General features: G+C 27.7%; 1 protein-coding gene across 2 annotated transcripts in view; it reads left to right on the top strand.

Moving 5' to 3' along the window:
* Window positions 1-17,926, top strand: part of LOC142328931 (uncharacterized) — a 163,306-nt gene that overhangs the window by 102,558 nt on the left and 42,822 nt on the right. The window lies entirely within an intron of this gene.

Raw genomic sequence — 17,926 nt, 5'->3', positions numbered from 1 at the left:
TATTTAAATAATTTACAGTGCACTTTTATCGTTTTTATGTCTGTGTAATTATTTTTGTTGTTTATTTTATTTTTCAAGTGTTGAGTAAACATTTTGTTATAATATGAAATTAAGTACTGTTAGTTTTACTAATCTCAGTTTATTTAGTAAATTTAATTTCCTTATCAGTTTCTTAATACTTATTTCTTTATATTCGTATTCTTTTTAAATTCTAGTTAGGTTAAGTAGAAAAAAATTAAACAAGTACTTGTAATATACCTATAGTATTACTATGCAGTATTATGATATTTATTAACGCATTTTGTTTGATTTCTATTTGTATCTTGTGTATTTTATTATATCTTATACTTCAAGAAAGTAATAAACTTTTGTTTTTTAATGGTCTGAAGAATTCATTAATTAATTTTCTGAAAGGCAGTTGGTAGATAAAATATATCATAAATTAGGTCCTGATTTCAATTCCTGGTAGATATTTGATCTGTTGGTTTTTATATTGTAATTTTATTAATTTATAATTGTGAATTAATTGATGCTTTAATCAGATGTCAGGTTAGTTTCACAACAATTTTATCAACATTTAATTTATTTTTTCTCATCAACATTGCTTATTTGATATGATATAATTTGACATCAGTCTGTTTCAAGATAATTTGTGAAAAAAAAAACTCTAATTTGTATGAATTTGATAAGTTTGACATAAGATCTTGTAGTGTCAGAAGTTTTAATTATGTAATATTTATATTTATTTCTATGAACAGTATAACATGTATTTGATATAATTAATTATATGTCATAAGAGGTTATTATATACAATAAGTAAAATGATATGTTTCCTATTTCTTTCAATTAATTATATTTATACAGTTACAGATAAAACAAAAAAGTTATTTGTTGAATAAATTATGCATTATATGTAGGAACAAACAATAGTATCCATACAAAGTTTGTTTGTTTTCTTTGTTATCAAAATAAATTTATAGGAGAAATTTTGAATGTTTATTACTGTTTGTAGCATTGTTATTTTTACATTGAAAAGAAAGTTTTATTTTTATTAAATCAAGGAAATTCATTTAGTTCAAATTTTACTTTAGGATTTTGAGTCCACCTTGTTTTACATGTAGTTTCAGTTAATTCATCATGATTTTCTACAAAAAATGTTTTCTTTTATTAGTTATTACAAAAAAAAAAAAAAAAAATGGTTTACATAAGTAATGCTCTTTTCTATCAGTTAATGAAGATTACAAAGAAAGTTTTATTATAAATATGATAAGGTTTTTGAAAATCATTTATAGAATTTCACTATTTATTTATAAAACATCACATTTTCGTATCAATATTTCGGTGAAAAGAAAAATCAGTCTCTAGGTAGTATACAGATATTTATTTATGCATTAGAAATTCATCTATACCAAAGTTGTTTTTAAAAACTTCATAAGTATTTAATCGATTGCTTAGCATAATTATATTATAATATTATAAATAGTGTATTATGTTTCTCATTCTCATTGAATAGTATAAAATTTGTCATTTTGAAAATCTATGCAACAAGACAAGAGATGATTTAGTGACCTGATAGATAGTCATTGTGTAAGATTTTCCATAAAAGTTTACCTTATAGTTTAGATATATTTCTTAATTAAATAACCTGATTTGTTCAATCTTATTTACATTAAAGGTTGGTGTAGAGATTTAATATTTATACATTTTATTATTACTGTAGTGCCCTGTGATGACACAATGATTTACATTTTAATATCTTCAAAATTTAATTGAAGAAAGTATTTAATTTATAACTTATTTTTAATTAATTTTCTTGAAACTTCTGTAAATTCCTTCCTGAATGTATAAAAATATTATTTAGCCTTATTTTTTGTACCTTGTAAACTCTGCTATAATGATATGCAATTAAGAAACTGCTCCAAAGCATCATGTATAATAAATATCACTGCAGAATTTTACAATCTGACTTAAACATATATGGTCAAAGATATCCTATCAAATATATGAGTTAAATGTATATTCTCATTCTATCAGTCAGGGTAAAGATAAGTAAAATTATTTATCTTATTATTATTGTATTTATAATTATAAATAAAATAATTTATGAAAATATCAGTGTTCAATATTCATTAACATTCCAAAGTAATTATAGTTTTACAATATTAAATCACCTAACATTACTAAGTTTTCATCTAACCATAACTAATTAATTTCTGAGATAATATAAAGCAGTTTAAAAGCTTAATCAGTAAGGTTGAGCATAAATATATCTTTAATTCACAGTTACCACTTGAGATTCAGAGTGCAGAGTTCATATTTTAAAAGTTCAGTTTTTCAGTTCAATAAATAATAAAGTAATCTTCATTAAAGTTCTTCACATTATGTTTCAGTGACTGTTCCAGTAGATTCCTTATTTTCTGTTCAGTTCAAAAAGAAATTCCCATTATCTTATTGTCTTTCTTGCTGAGGAAAATACTTTTTCGTAGTTGTATGATATACCTACTGAAATTTAAACACTGAAATTGATTCTACATTCTTTTCACCATAATCTTGCAGAAAACAAACTTCGAAGGACTGATCTCTTTTGTATCTTTGGAGCAATCATCAAAGGAAAGCAAGTAGAGCAGATAATGTAAAACAGATAGTTAATTTACTCCTTTTTGTTGTGAAAAAGCACATTACTAAAAAAAGTTCTATTCAGTCTGAAAGGAGTGCTGATTATAATTGTATAGTATTTTGAGTTAATCTAATATTCTGTTTTCATTTAATGTTGAGAATTTTCATTGTCCTATTTTAATTACTGACTCATAACAGCATGTTTTATAGATGTTGAGATCAACGACATTAACTATTTTTAGTCATCGTGTATTATGTACTTTTCGACATCACGTCAATTGACTAATCGACCTAAAACAATCTTGCTTAATTCACTCATTATCAAAAATTAGTTATTACCCGATGACCTCCTGGCCCTATTTAGGTAAGATGAGCTAGTTGCTGCTAGTTTTAGAGATAGATATATATGTGATGAAAAGTGTGTTATATGTAAATATTACATATCATTTTGTATTTGATTTTGTGTGACAAACACAAAAAAAGAAATACATAACACGTTATAATGTGAGTTTGGAAAATATTAATATATTTTTTCAGTTTATCTTTTAAAAAACTGATAGCTTTAAACAAACTAATAATGTTTGATGAATTAATTATAAGTAATGGTGTTTATTAATTTAATAAGTATAATTTTAAATCTTTCAAGTGTCTTGTTTTTATATTTATCAATATTATCTTCTAGTTGACTATTGTCTTATAGTTGAATATTATCTTCTAGTATATTTTATTGGTGATATTATTGGTAAATTCTATATATTTTATATAAGTCGGTTACCTTTATTCTTGTTTTTAATAATTATAGAGCTAATGTTTTACTCCCTTCTTTTTGTATGTGTTTTGTTCAGCACAGATTCAAAATTAGACTCATTTAATAGTCATTTCTATTTATATATTTTTTGATTGATGAGTAAGTTTATCACAGAAGTTTGTATATGAGAATATGAAAGTTGAAATTTTTAGCATATGAAGAATGCCATACCCAACCAAGATTCAAACCCTGGACATCTGGGAGAAAGTCCAAGATGCTATCACTCTGCTGTGGAGATTGGCAATTTATTTATTTGTCTTTCTTTGCTTGTATTTGTACAGTTTTATTCAGTCTGAATTAAATTTTACTATACATCATCATATTTACTATTCTAGTAAATGAACTCTCATTTACTAAAATATTCTGTTCTTTTGATTTTGGAACATAAAATTTGAGCACCAGTCTCACTAGATTGATTTAAAAAAATGTAGACTTAAAAAATTATTTTTTATGGAAATTTGTAAATGATTTTGTGTGTGTGTGTGTACTTTTTCAATTTAAAAAAATAATCATCTTTCGTAAAGTTTTTTAAAAATCGCTGAAGGTCATTTTCAAAATATTTACCGATTTTTTTTCAGTAAGAAATCTCTAAAATATTCATATGTATTTGAAATAGAAAAAATGTTTGTGTTGTTGGTATATGTATGTTTTTGTTATAAAGTGCTTAATGAGTTATGTGCATAGTGCTCTTGGATCTAAGTATCCAAGCGGTTGTAATTCTTTGTACTCTTAAAAAGTTCACAATTCCAAGAGGGAAGAAACTGATAGAAGGTGAAGTACTCGTATGTGACAAAATTATGTTTTATCCCTTACTTCAACTCGTCAAATGCTTTATTATACAGACTCTTCATAAAAGAATGATGGGGTTATGAACATGGATTAAATGAAAACAAAAATATTTGCAGTTGTTGTTTATTTATCAAATTTGTCATCTCAAACAGTTTTTTTTTTTACATAACTAATAAATTTCAATTTGTGCACCATTAGTTGCTTGGCAAATGTTCAATCAATACTCAGTTTCTGCCCATACCTGAATTAACATATTTTGTGTTATGTTTACAATTGCTTCATTAATCCTTTCTTTTAAGTGATGTAGGCCGCGTATTTTTTGCAAATAAACAATGTTTTTTTTTTATATATACCCCTACAAGAAAAAAAATTGCAAGGTGTCAGGTCTGGACTCCTTGGAGGCCAGGATATAGGACCTTGCTGGCCTATCCATCGATGTCCAAATTTTCTGTTCAAAGCCTGGCTGATGAGTGCATTAAAGTCCAGGGTGCACTCTGCATTTGTTTGAAATGAATTTGTTGTATGTTTTCAAGTTTATCCAGTTGAGGAAAGCAGTAATTTTTTAACATATAGAGATAAGCATTTCCATTAGTCTTTGCAGTGAAGAAAAAACACCCGATTACTCAACTTTTCATCACAACACACCAAACATTAACTTTAGGCATATCGTGTCGTTTCTAAAAAATTATATAGGTTTTCAGATCCCCATATTTGTGTATTGTGTCTGTTAATGCACCCATTTATATGGTATGTAGCTTCATCCATAACAATTATAAAAAATGATTCGTTTTTATTAATTTTGTGGGAAATTTCAACAGAGTGATTGGAATGTTTTTCTCCATCATCAGGTTCCAATTCCTGCATTAGCTGGAATTTTACTTACATGTAATTTCAATCTTTTGTGTAAAATGTTGTGAATTGTTGTGGTTTTTGGAATATTACTCAAGGCTTTCTCTGACTAGAAATGGATTTTTTTATGATTTCTAATTACAGATTTTCTAATTCATTCAACAGTATCGTCTGATACTTACGGTCTACCAGTTGATTTTTCCTTGAGAACAGATCCAGTTTCTTCATAATGTTTGAACTAACATCGTATATTATTTTCATGTAGTGGTTGTTTTCCATATTCACTTGGAACTAAACTTACGGACTTTAATTCAGTCTGCCATAAAACACACTACGTTTTCTTCAACAGTGAATATAGTAACAAATTAAACACACCTCAACAACAATTTAAAAACTGGTGTGGTGGTTAGAACTGCTGTTACATAAACTTTCGGGTTAGTTGCTGTCAGGACTACCAACATAACTTCTCAAAATTTCCCTACTGTTTTGATCTTTTTTTCCTGTTTAGCCTCCGGGAATCACGGTCAGGTGTTACTTCAGAGGATGATATGTATGAGTATAAGTGAAGTGTTTTCTTGTACAGTCTCAAGTCAGCCATTTCTGAAATGTGTGGTTAATTGAAACCCATCCACCAAAGAACACCGGTATCCATGATCTAGTATTCAAATCCATATAAAAGTAACTGCCTTTACTAGGATTTGAACATTGGAACTCTCGACATTGAAATCTGCTGATTTGCGAAGATGTGTTCACCACACCAACCTGGTGGATGTACTGCTTTGATCTGAATTATAGAAACCCCATCTTTCTTTTATGAAGACTGTATTTCCGGATTTTTTGTTTTTCTAATGTAAATCAAGACTCAAGTATAATTATGGTCATTAATTGTTTCAAACTGATGGAACGTCACCTCAGGAGTAAATATTAACCATTAAAAGATTAAATCTCCAGGAATTTTTCTTACTTTGTCTTATACAAAAACTTAAATTTACAAAATAAAAAGTAGTTCTTTTCTTTGATAAAATTATTGTGTCCAGGAAACATTTTAATTAGGTTCTTAGTAAGGTTCTGAATTCTATTCTGTTTACAGATTTGGCAGTGTTATCGTCTCATATAATTAATATTTTATCAGGATAAATAATGAAATTTTAATATATATATAAAAAATTAATTAAAGCTGTATAATATTTATTCATATTTCCTTATAAAATTTAATCTCGATGGAATGAAAATGTGTTTATAATGAATCTGGTTTTTCTTTTCTTTTTTTTATTACTTATTGTAATAATATTACTTTTCTTTTACTGTGGACAAAAGTCTTTTCCAATATTATAATTTTGTGTTGTTTTCAAGAACAGCTACTGGTTCATAACTGTATCAGTTGTCACTACTTCAGATCCACTTCGCCTGACTGCCAGTTTCTAATGTTTGTTGTTTCTAATCTTAATCACTAATGTGTCTATCAAAGTAACAAATGCTAAGATGTTTAGCCTATGCTGTAGATAATTATTTAATCTACTTTTTTGATCTCCAAATCACATTAAGTAAAACCGTGCATGTTTTTTTTTTTAATACTATTACTATTGCTTATCAATATTGCCCACAAATATCTTATATACTCTCTTATATTACATTTTAAAATAATGCAAAAGGTATGCTGTAAAAGTTTTCATTTTTTATTATTACTAGATTTCATAATTAATGTAATGTACATAATTATGAATTATCATTAATTAAAAGCAATTAAAATTTTGCTACACGATCAAAAATATTAACATCAATTAGTTTTTAGTTATTCATTTTTTTTTAATTTAAACAAAAAAAATATGCATGCTAAAATAAGAAGATAGGTTTTATGTTTTAATTGTTTTATTTCGTTGTTTATTATTTTTTAATGATAATGCTTAATATAATAATTTTACGATTACAATAATTAAATTTAATTTATAATTTGTATTATATATGAAAGTTTTTTTTTCACGAAGCAACTAGGTAATTCATTGTAAAGAAACATAGTGATTTATATTTTTTGTAATTATTTCATAAAAATATTTAATGATTGTATGTGGAAATTATATTTCTGTATAGACTAGTAATAAAATAAGTATGCTTATTTGAATTGTTTTTTTTTTTCATGTACGACTATAAAATGAGTCTAAAGATAATTTTATTTCTCACATATACAGAATTCATTTGTGTATATAGACTCGCACTCGTAAAATAATGTCATAATATTTTTGTTTAACGCGTATTAATTTTATTTGCATAAAAAATTATTATCGTTGATTTATGTTCTTTATTTATAATACTCGTATATATGTTAATGTTAATTCAATTAAAAAGATTTTTAGACCTGTAAGTCATCAGACTGTATTTTTAAGTTCATTAGTTTTATTGTAGTTTTTAAATGTACACTTTTTGGTTTTACTTCCATTATGTTGGTGTATATGCGCACATACACAGGTATACAGAGCTTCATATAATAACTGTTTTTATTAAGTAACAAAACATATATACAGTTATAGACATACCCAATAGTTAGACTGTCAGGAGTTGTTGCAGCGAACTAGATTTATAAATTAATCTCTGAATTGTATAAAAATTAAGAATATATTTTTAATTTAAAATCATATATACTTATATACACGTCTATTCAAATAAAAAAGGTAACTTATAACTTCACATACTCATAATTAACAACAAAGAAAAGATTTAATGTTTTCTCTTCTGTTCAAATAAAAGATAACCTTTTTGCATAAATCATAACTTCCTCATAAATTGTAATTCTTATTCAATTTTTTTTTTTTTTTAATTTTACATACACTGCTTTTACAAAAAGACTTGAGCTTATACTTCATGTCCTTTTCTGTACTAAAACAAAAAGAAAGCTATTTAATGTTTATAAAAGTAATTTCAAAAACTCATAAAATAATCTAGCAAATAAACAAATTGACATAATAAACAACAAAAATAAAATTTCCCAATAAATTTACAGAACTAATTGTATTCCTGAATTAATACATATTTGTAATCCCTGGCTAATTTTGTAAACATAATTAAATTCTGGAGTTCATACCATTTAAATCGATAAATAAGTCATCAAAATCAAATTCTGTCTTCTTAAAACAACTATTACAGAATCCTTTTAAAATGTCCTACTTCTCTTTTACATTGCTTAACGAACATTACTTGATTTGATTTGTTTATCACAAATGTTTTTTTTCTTACTCGATGAATTAATTCACCACAAACTTTGCTTAAAGCAAAGCTTCTATGTGGGAATATGGAATGGAATTTTGTAGCGTATGAAAGAGTGCCATTTCTGTCCGGGATTCGAACCTGAGAACTCTGGATGAAAGACCGAGATACCACCACTCCGCCACGGAGATAGGCGATTATATTTATAAATTAATAAAATTAATTATTTTATATTTATAATTTGTCGTTTGATTTAAATAACCACTTAATTAAATTTTCATTTAAATCCACTTCATAGTTTTTGTTTTTTTTTAAATTATCGATATGATCTTACTATTTTCTGCCCTAACTTTAAAATCGTTTGTTAAACTTTCTTCTTTTCCTTAAAATGTTATCTATATTAGTTTTACACGGGTTTCATATAATTATTTTATTATTTAATTGTATAAATTTTGTCGTAGACAAATTTATTTACTTTGGTATTACTAAATTTAAACCTAACAGTAGTATTTATTTTTGTCCACAAGAAACTAGATTGTACTTATCTGTAAACAAAGTTTTCACTTATGTTAACGTATTAATTAATATACGATTAGTCCATTCATTAAAGCTCATTTCATTAAGAAAATTATTTGTTATTGATAAAGAAAATGTCAACTATTAACAATTTACTGGTTATTTCAGTTATTCAGGATCAACAAATTGAATTAAGTTTAAATTCATGTTTTTTCCGCAATTCCTATTTTTGTTGCTTGTTTGGATGTATAAATTTCTTTCTCTGTCTTTGCTGATGAGTTTGAAGCTTGATAATTCATTTCATAACACTTAAAAATAGAGAATGGTTTTATTTTATTACCTATCTTTTTTTTTATTAGCCTACACAATTACATTTCATTATTTTATCTTCAAAAGAAAAAAAATTAAAGAAAATGATATAAAAGTACTCATTTTGACAATCTTTTTTATCTAATTCGGATTTTACTAGTGTGAAATGTGTATAAAAATATGCCGTATAAAAAAAACGTTAATTAAAGTATTTTTAACGTTAAATAAAGTAATTTTTAAAAAATTAAAAGTTTTTTTTTTAAATTTAATTGTTTCAATGTATATAACGCTTTAATATTGGAGGGACAGGTAGAAGGAAAAAATTGTGCAGGCAGACAACGTTTGGAATAAGTAAAACAAATTGTTAGGGATGTTTAATGTAGGAGGTATACTAAAATGAAACGACTAGCACTAGATAGGGAATCTTGTAGAGCTGCATCAACCATTCAAATGACTGAAGACAAAAAAAAATGTATGTGCTGCCTAATAACAATATTTTATTGCCCTTTTACCATTTGTACGTTTTTCGAGAGACTACATTGTATTTATTGAAAATTTTTCAATAATCCTATTTCTGTTAGAAATGATTATTTTCAAGAATGTACTGATGCCGGAACGCCTTTCCGGTACTGCTTTTTGAAAGAAATAAAACTTGTCTTTTCACGTAAAATTTCTTTTAACTTAAAGCCGATAAAAAATATAACCTAAATTATAAAAATCAGACCGAAAGAAAATCGTCTTTACGTTTGTATATCCGAAGACAAACGACGACAAAATAAGTTGCTAAAAATCTAATTCACAAAAAAAATTAAACGTTTATTTATTTATTTTACGAATGTGTACGTTGCAGTCTCTTCAACTAGTGAACAATAAGCAACAGCAACGCGTCTTCCCAAATCACCTATTTGGAAGTGAGAGTTCCAGCGTTCAAGTCCTAGTAAAGTCAGTTATTTTTACACGGATTTGAATACTAGATCGTGGATACAGGTGTTCTTTGGTGGTTGGGTTTCAATTAATCACACATCTCAGGAATGGTGAAACTGAGACTGTACAAGACTACACTTCATTTACACTCATACATATCCTCGTTCATCCTCAGAAGCATTATCTGAACGGTAATTACCGGAGGCTAAAAAGGAAAAAGAAAGTGAACAATAAGCAATCCCCCCCTACGGTCCAATGAGATGAGGATGACATGTATGACGTGTAAATGAGGTGTATAGTCTTGTACAGACTCAGGTCGACCATTTCTAAGACGTGTGGTCCATTCAACCCCAGCCACCGAAGTATACCGGTATCCATTGTCTAGTATTCAAATCCATATAAAAGCAAGTAAATTTTACTAGATTTGAACTTCGAAAATCATCCACAACTGATTTGCGACATGAAAAAGATAAGTTTTGCTTTTTATCAATGTAAACATCCAAATAATGTGCATTTTTCATAGCACTGTAATGTAGCTAGCCGCCTGTGGCTGTGGAAAATCTTCTTCCGGTCTAATACAGGTGGCGCAGAGAAACGGGAAAATTTTGAATAATTAGAAAAAATTAAGTAAAGTTACTAACCTTTATTTGATGTTGAAAATATGTTCTACTAGAGTATAGAATTTCAATATACATTCCTTTTTAAAAATTACTTCACCTAAGTGCTGTCCATTTTTTCGTACACATACATTAAGACCATTCTGAAAATTTTGCTTAGCGTAGTGCATTGTGTGTTCTCCGAGATGTTGGCGATTTCCTCTTCAATCTGTGTTTTGAACTGAGCAAAGTTTATTTTCTAATCTGGTACACAACGCTCTTCAGACGTCCCCGTAAAAAGCAAGTCGCAGCCGAAAGGTCTGGAAACCGGGGCGGCCAGACGATATTAGCAGTCTTTAAAATTATGCAATCCCCTAACAAACGTCCCACTGCTGCCATGGACTGTCGGGCAGTGTGTGAAATGGCTCCGTCCTGTTGAAATCAGATATGCCGAAGGTCAAGGTTTGGAAGAGCATGGTGTCTAGGACCAAAAAATTTCTCTAGCATGTCGGCATAACATTGAGACCTCACAGTGACGGTAGAGCCCCCTTCATTTTCAAAGTAATCACCCCACGTCACGAAACTGCTACAGTAAGTTTATCATTGTGATGCTGAAGCTGAGTAGTGTTTGTTTGTGCCCTGTAACGGAAGTTCTGCTTATTCACGTATCCACTTAAATGAAAAGGGGCCTTATCTGACTTCCAAAGATTTTCAATAAAGTTAGCATTCTCATTAATTTTAGACAATAGTTTTTCACAAAATTGCAGACACAATACACAAGCGTTAGGTTTCAGTTCATGACAATTTGAATCTTGTAAGGATGAAATTTCAGGTTATGGAATATTCTTTGCACGCTCCGACATCTGAGCTCCAATGACGAGACAATTTTCTGCACCGAACGACAGGACTTCTTCCTTGTTACTACCATAGCTTTCACTGTTTACTGACGTACGCACAGACAGTACACGCCCGCTAGGTTTTTTCAAAGCCGAACCGGTCTCTTATAGTGATTACGCGGAACCCAAGTTTTGATTGCGTGTGAAGAAGGAACTTGACTGCAAGGCAGGATCTCATAATGTCGCGGAAATATTCTTAGTGCAGCTATCATACTGTCACCATGTCGGTAAAACGTCCTGACGGCAACCGCGTGCTCTAGACCATTCCACTGCACCATCACAACTAAATGTCCATTACTCCTGTACAGTTTAAAGTTTTTCTCCCACTTACGGTACTCCTACAGGGCTGACAACAACAAATTCAAAATTCCCCGTTTCTCCGCGCCGCTCTGTATAATACAAAATCAAACTTGTACTGGAAAATTTACGAGTCCACCTCTGGTTATTTTTAAAAATAAAAAAAAACGTTTTTTTGTTTTTGTTAAGCCGAGTAAGAAAATTTGTATAGTAATTATTACTAATACAGCAAAGGTGAGAAAATATTTGGAAAAAGTCTTCTAAACACTGCTATTACATTAACTTTGTATGGAAAAAAAAATATATTGTTAGGGGAACATATAATGGGCGCTATTGTGGATCCTGGCTCGTAGACAACGCCCCGGTTGATCATTTTCTCGTAAGTTTTTGTATGCGGCTTGTACTGGCATGAAATACTTAATATTATTTTAAGTAAAAATATAACTTTTGTCTTACGTATTTAACGGTGGGTTTTCATTACTATTGTATTTTCTTACTCATAACGAGGAATATAAGAGGGACATTCAATAATTATTAAATACAAAACAGTTGGTAAGAGAGTTATGATACAGTATTCAATTTTAAACTTGTTTGGAATTTTGTAACATGACTGATGTATAGATTGGAAATGTGTAACATGATTGATGTATAGATCTCAAATTTATTACACTTCAGTTTTCTCCAAATAAAAATTGCAGAAAGAAATTGGAAAACAGCTGTAACGTTTTTAATCCTGTTTTCCAAAGAAATTGGCAAGATTTATTATATTACTTAAATAAAATCTAAAATCGTTAAGGATTTAAATTACTAATTCATTAGTATGTCAACTACAGTATTTTGATTTTTACCATATTAATGAATGAATGAATGCGGTCTTCATTTATTAAACCTACATGAAAACGTAGGACTTGAAATTTTAGTCTCCTTACCTGCCGAACCGTCTCTTTTTCTAATTGTATTTGATGTCATTATTATGCAAAGAATGTTGAACGTTTTATTAATCGTATTTAAGTACCACTTTTATTTTTAACCAGTCTTTTATTTTTATTGCTGTTTAAGTATGATCGAATGTCGGATAATTATTTAAAAAATCCCTTTCGGCACGCCGGAAGGCGGAGGTAGATTTCTCCGGTGAGAAATCTATATAATCTATAATTTTTTATAGATAAGTAGTATAAGGTATGTAGTTAAGAGAAATAACATATTTATAAAGTTTTCAGTATAAATCTTTTTACAATGAAACAGTCTTTACTTTAGAGGAATAAAATACAAACTACGTTTGCATTTGTTGATTAGTACTGTAATTATCTTTTTTTTTAGTTTTTCAGAACTTTTTGGATTTATTTAAACTTTTAATGGTATTAAAATTTTTAAAGGAAAACCTACAACTTTTAGTTTTAAAACCCAAAAATAAAACGTAGGTTTTGTTGTGTAATTGAGTATATTGTGTACCAATGTAGGTACTAGGTCAAATTTACCACTTATTGGTTGTACTTTTTTTTTTGTATATACTTTTTTTTGTTTTTGTTTCTTCTATTTAATATAGTAAACGTAGAAAAGAAAATAACAAAAATTTAGAAGGTGATTTTGGAGGTAGAGAAGCAGGAAAAAAGATACTGATTGTTTGAATTTTTAAAACGTTTTTTTAGTTTATTAAACATATAATGATAATTTTACAATAAAACTTCATCATAAATTACCTCCAGCCCAAAAAAGAAATCTTCGGTAACTTTTTTCATGTATAATTATTTTTCCACTATTTAAGAATAAATGACCAATGCCAGGAAATTATTACGACTTTGTTGTCAGATTTCCTCTTTTTTTTTTTGTTTTACAGTTAAGATATATTTAGTTATTTTTAAATCGGCTTGAGTAAATTAGACAATGATTACGGTTTGGATTTAATGTGTCGAGGTACAACCGAAAGTTTGCCGGTTTTATAACCGGAGCACTTTCACCCATATTAAAAGTTATAATTATGAAGATATTGACTGTTTTTGTTTGTTTTTTTTTTGTTTTGTTTTTAATTCTCCTAAATCTAGTCTGTAAGTATGATCGTAGTTTTTTATAATGATATAATAAAAGAAAACAGATTTTGAAATAATTATGTTAGCCTTTCCAATCAATTAACGTTTTTATTTCTGTTTTAGACAATTCTGAGTAGTATGACAATAAAATATTGTTAATAAAAATTTTATTTTGTTTATATATATTACATAATTCTTATTAGATAAAATAATTTTTCAAATTATTTGAATGTCTGGAAAATACTTTTTTGGATTATAAAGTTACACGTATTCTGTACGTATTTTGTAGACAAATAAAAATTATAAATATGTGACCAGAAAAAGCATTCTGATACGCGTTTATAATATACATTTATAATGAAATATTAAGGTACACGTATATTAAACAAAAATTCTAATTGTTAAAGAACATATGCAGTTAAATCAGTCAAATTGAATTCAATGAATTAAGACTAGTGATTAAAAATGAATATGCTTCGATTCGGTTATTACAAGAGAATGGTAAATGTTTGCCGAACCTATTAATTTATAGTAAATTGAAACAAGATTAAAATTAAATTTTCGCTTAATATAAGTAAAATAAAGTTAGCAATCGATATTCATTTCAGTGCGATTTTAGTAGAAAATAGTTTCGATCAAAAATGTTTTCATAGAAAAGAAACAGTTCCGATCCAGATCTGACAGTTGCCACTTGATCAGAACTATACCTTGATTTTTAAAGGGTTCTTAAATCTATCTCCAGCTGAATAAAAACATACTACGTATAAATTACGTCAAACTCATTAAATTTTTTGCTAATTTTTATAATTATTCATTTGATTGACATCGAACTTACAGAAAAAAGTACCCTTCAGCTGTTTAGATAACCTTTATATCGATCGACCTCCTGAGAAGCAAGAAAAGATATATCATTCCGTAATCTTTTGTTTATACAAATTTTAACTATTATATTATGTATAATGTATTTTAATGTTCATTATGTGTGTTAATTATGTTAAGTGTTATTTTTTCTTTGATGTAGCAAAAACTGTGTCAAAATTGTAACTGTAACTAATGTATGTTTATGTGCAAACAGTACATTTTATAATAATTTATTATAAATATTTGTAGGAGATTATTTATTTGTTTAAAAAATAATAATAATAATAAATATATAAAATGCAAATGAAATTTTCTGAAATACGCACAGGCTGCGGAATTATCACATTCTAACGAATGCAGTTTATTAGGGATCATCCGTGAAGGATTTCACGCATGTTTTGGTTTTTTAAACCTTTTTCTGTTGTCGAATTTGTCACAATTCGTTTACCGCCATCTAAATGAACGTCATTTAGAAAAAAATACCCCTGTTTAGTCTTAGAATAAGTTCATGTAGATATTTTTAATTTTTATTATGTTATAAATTGTGGATTTTAATTTTGCATGTTCTTTAAGAATAAAATGTATTTACGGCAGAATTGCATTACTTTTTTTACTAATGTTTATGGAACGTTTAGGCGTAAATTTATCCGAATAATTTTACTGTTGGGTGAACCAATAACGCTTAAACTAAGAACTTAAGATTTAGCAATATTATTTTTATGGTAATTTTATTTTGAGTCGCAGTTTAAATCACGTTATGTTATCGACATGGTTTCAGAGTATGAAGTATGGATAATATATTGAAATTTATTAACAAAATTTGATAAAACTTTCTTGAGATATCGGCGATTTAATAGATTAAGTGACCTTAATTTTTATTTAGGGACGCAGACGATTGAACGATTTGTATTTTTGTTATCCTTTCCATTTCATATATTAACTCAAGCAAAGATCCATTATTTCATTACGCCTACTTCATATTAGCCGTTTATCTCGATTTTTTTTAGTCGTGTGTGTGTGTGTGTGGTAGGGGGCGCGCGCACAATTAATAAATAAATATTTTCATTTATTAATTTTGTTATATTTGAATAGTTCCATTTTACTTGATTTTCTAGTTTATTTCTCTGACATATTTTAATTAAGTTGCTGATGTCATAACATTCATTGTGACATGCTGTGCAGGGAATTTTTCCTCTTTGTACCAGATGAATAGACGTCTCCCATTCTGTTCTGTCTTTAATCTTACCTCCTTTGTTACATCCTACTTACTTTTTCTTACTAGAAAGAATGTGTTATAATTTTAAATACTTTTTATTTTTAATTTTTGAATTATATTTCGTGATTTACCTTTTGTTTTATATGTTTCTTTATATGAAATTATTTTCAATAACTTGAGAAATAACCATCTAGTAAAAATGAAATTTTAATAAAATATTTTTATATTTTTTCCAAAAAAAAGATTCCATTAAGTTAAGTAATTTTTTTTGCTTCTAAATTCTATATACTGTTAAAAATCGTAAGCTATTGATTGCTAACATCATGCAGTCCATCTATTTAAAAGAAATAGCATTAAAAAAAAAAGATTAAATGTAATCCTTAAAATTTTTCCACACAGTAGTGTGAACTATCACAATATAAAGTCTTAGAACCAAAATGTTATTAAAAAACATAAATTATGTCCTTACAAAATATTATCATTTCATTTATTTATTATCAATTAAATGTACAACAAATTTTCTTTTAAATTGCTTTTTAAAGTAGTAGAAATCCTGTAGGAATCTTTTTTGCTGATGAAATTAAAGAAAAAAAATTGTTTTCTTTTTGAGATAAAGTTGTGGTAGAATATGGCTCAAATTTTAGCTTAATTCTCTTACTAGTGAATTAAATTCTGCAATCTTTTGCTAATTTTGTGGAAAATTTGGTGATCTCTATATATATATATATATATACAAAACAGTATGTCTTGAATGACTCATAATGAACGCCCAGCAAGAACTACTGAAAATAAATTTAAAATGTTTATACACCTTACGCTGTAAGTGCACTGTAACAAAGAATTTTTCTAAATTCCTAGTTTAAAGGATTAAAATGGAGTAACATTGAATTTTACTATTTTTTTAATTTCTCAGTAGTAGATGAGGTTATTAACTTGCTTTTTGGCATATAGAATTTCCATGTGAAAATCTAAAAACCAATTTCTAGATTTTTGAAATTCGACCTTGAAAGAGTTGAAGAAAGGTAAAGTAGTTTGAACAATGATTGCAAATTTTCCCCATTTCCAACTATACTAAATGAGATGTTCACTCGATTTGCTTGAAAGTAATATATATACACACTTATAAAGCAACTTGTCGTGATTGACCGACAAGCAACGCTGCTGATTCATCAACGCGCAGCAAAAACATCTAAAGATAAATTGATGAAAATTTATATATATATATGTTCTTACGGTAAAAGTGCACACTAAGAAAGGATTTTTTTTTTTTAAATTATAGGTTTAAATTGGAGTAACAGTGAAATTTACTATTTATTTAATTTCTCGGTAACATATATATCAACTTGATTTTTTTATGTGTAATCTTCATGTGAATATCTAAATTTCTAATTTTTTTGAAATTCTGAGTTTAAAGGGTTAAAATAGATTTTGAACTTTTTTTTGAAATACGGATATTTTTTTAATTCCTCAGTAATAATTGAAGATATCAACTTAATCTTTGGAGTGTGTAATTTTCGTGTAAATATTTAAAAACAAATGTCTAGATTTTTTTGAAATTCGATCTTGAAAGGGGTGAAAAAAGTTTAAAAAAGTTGCACAACGATTGCAAATTTTCCCCATTTACAACTACACCAAACGAGATATTCATTTGATTTTGGGCTTGCAAATTCTGCTTTTCAGATAAATATCTAAAAACCATTTTCTTTTTTTTTAATCTTGATTTTTTTAAGGTTTGCGAAATTGTACGGCACAGCGGATCAACCAATACAGCCACTGTTACTGTATGTGCAACGCGACTGGTTGCATCTGCCTCCGGTTATTTAAAGAAAAAACATATAATTAAAAATAACGCTAATTTGGGTAACACTAACAAGCAGGCAAAATACATTGAAACTACATTCTTCAGATCACTCAAAGTTTCAGGTCCTATACTGATAAAACTGTTGTTCTGAAGAAATTACTATACAATGATAGTTTTTATAAATTAAACAGGTTTTAATTTTTATTTATCATTATTATTCTCA

The sequence above is a fragment of the Lycorma delicatula genome, chromosome 8 (assembly GCF_047948215.1).
Source record: "Lycorma delicatula isolate Av1 chromosome 8, ASM4794821v1, whole genome shotgun sequence".
In the NCBI taxonomy this organism is placed as follows: Eukaryota; Metazoa; Arthropoda; class Insecta; order Hemiptera; family Fulgoridae; genus Lycorma; species Lycorma delicatula.
This window is presented reverse-complemented; position numbering and strand designations above follow the sequence as displayed.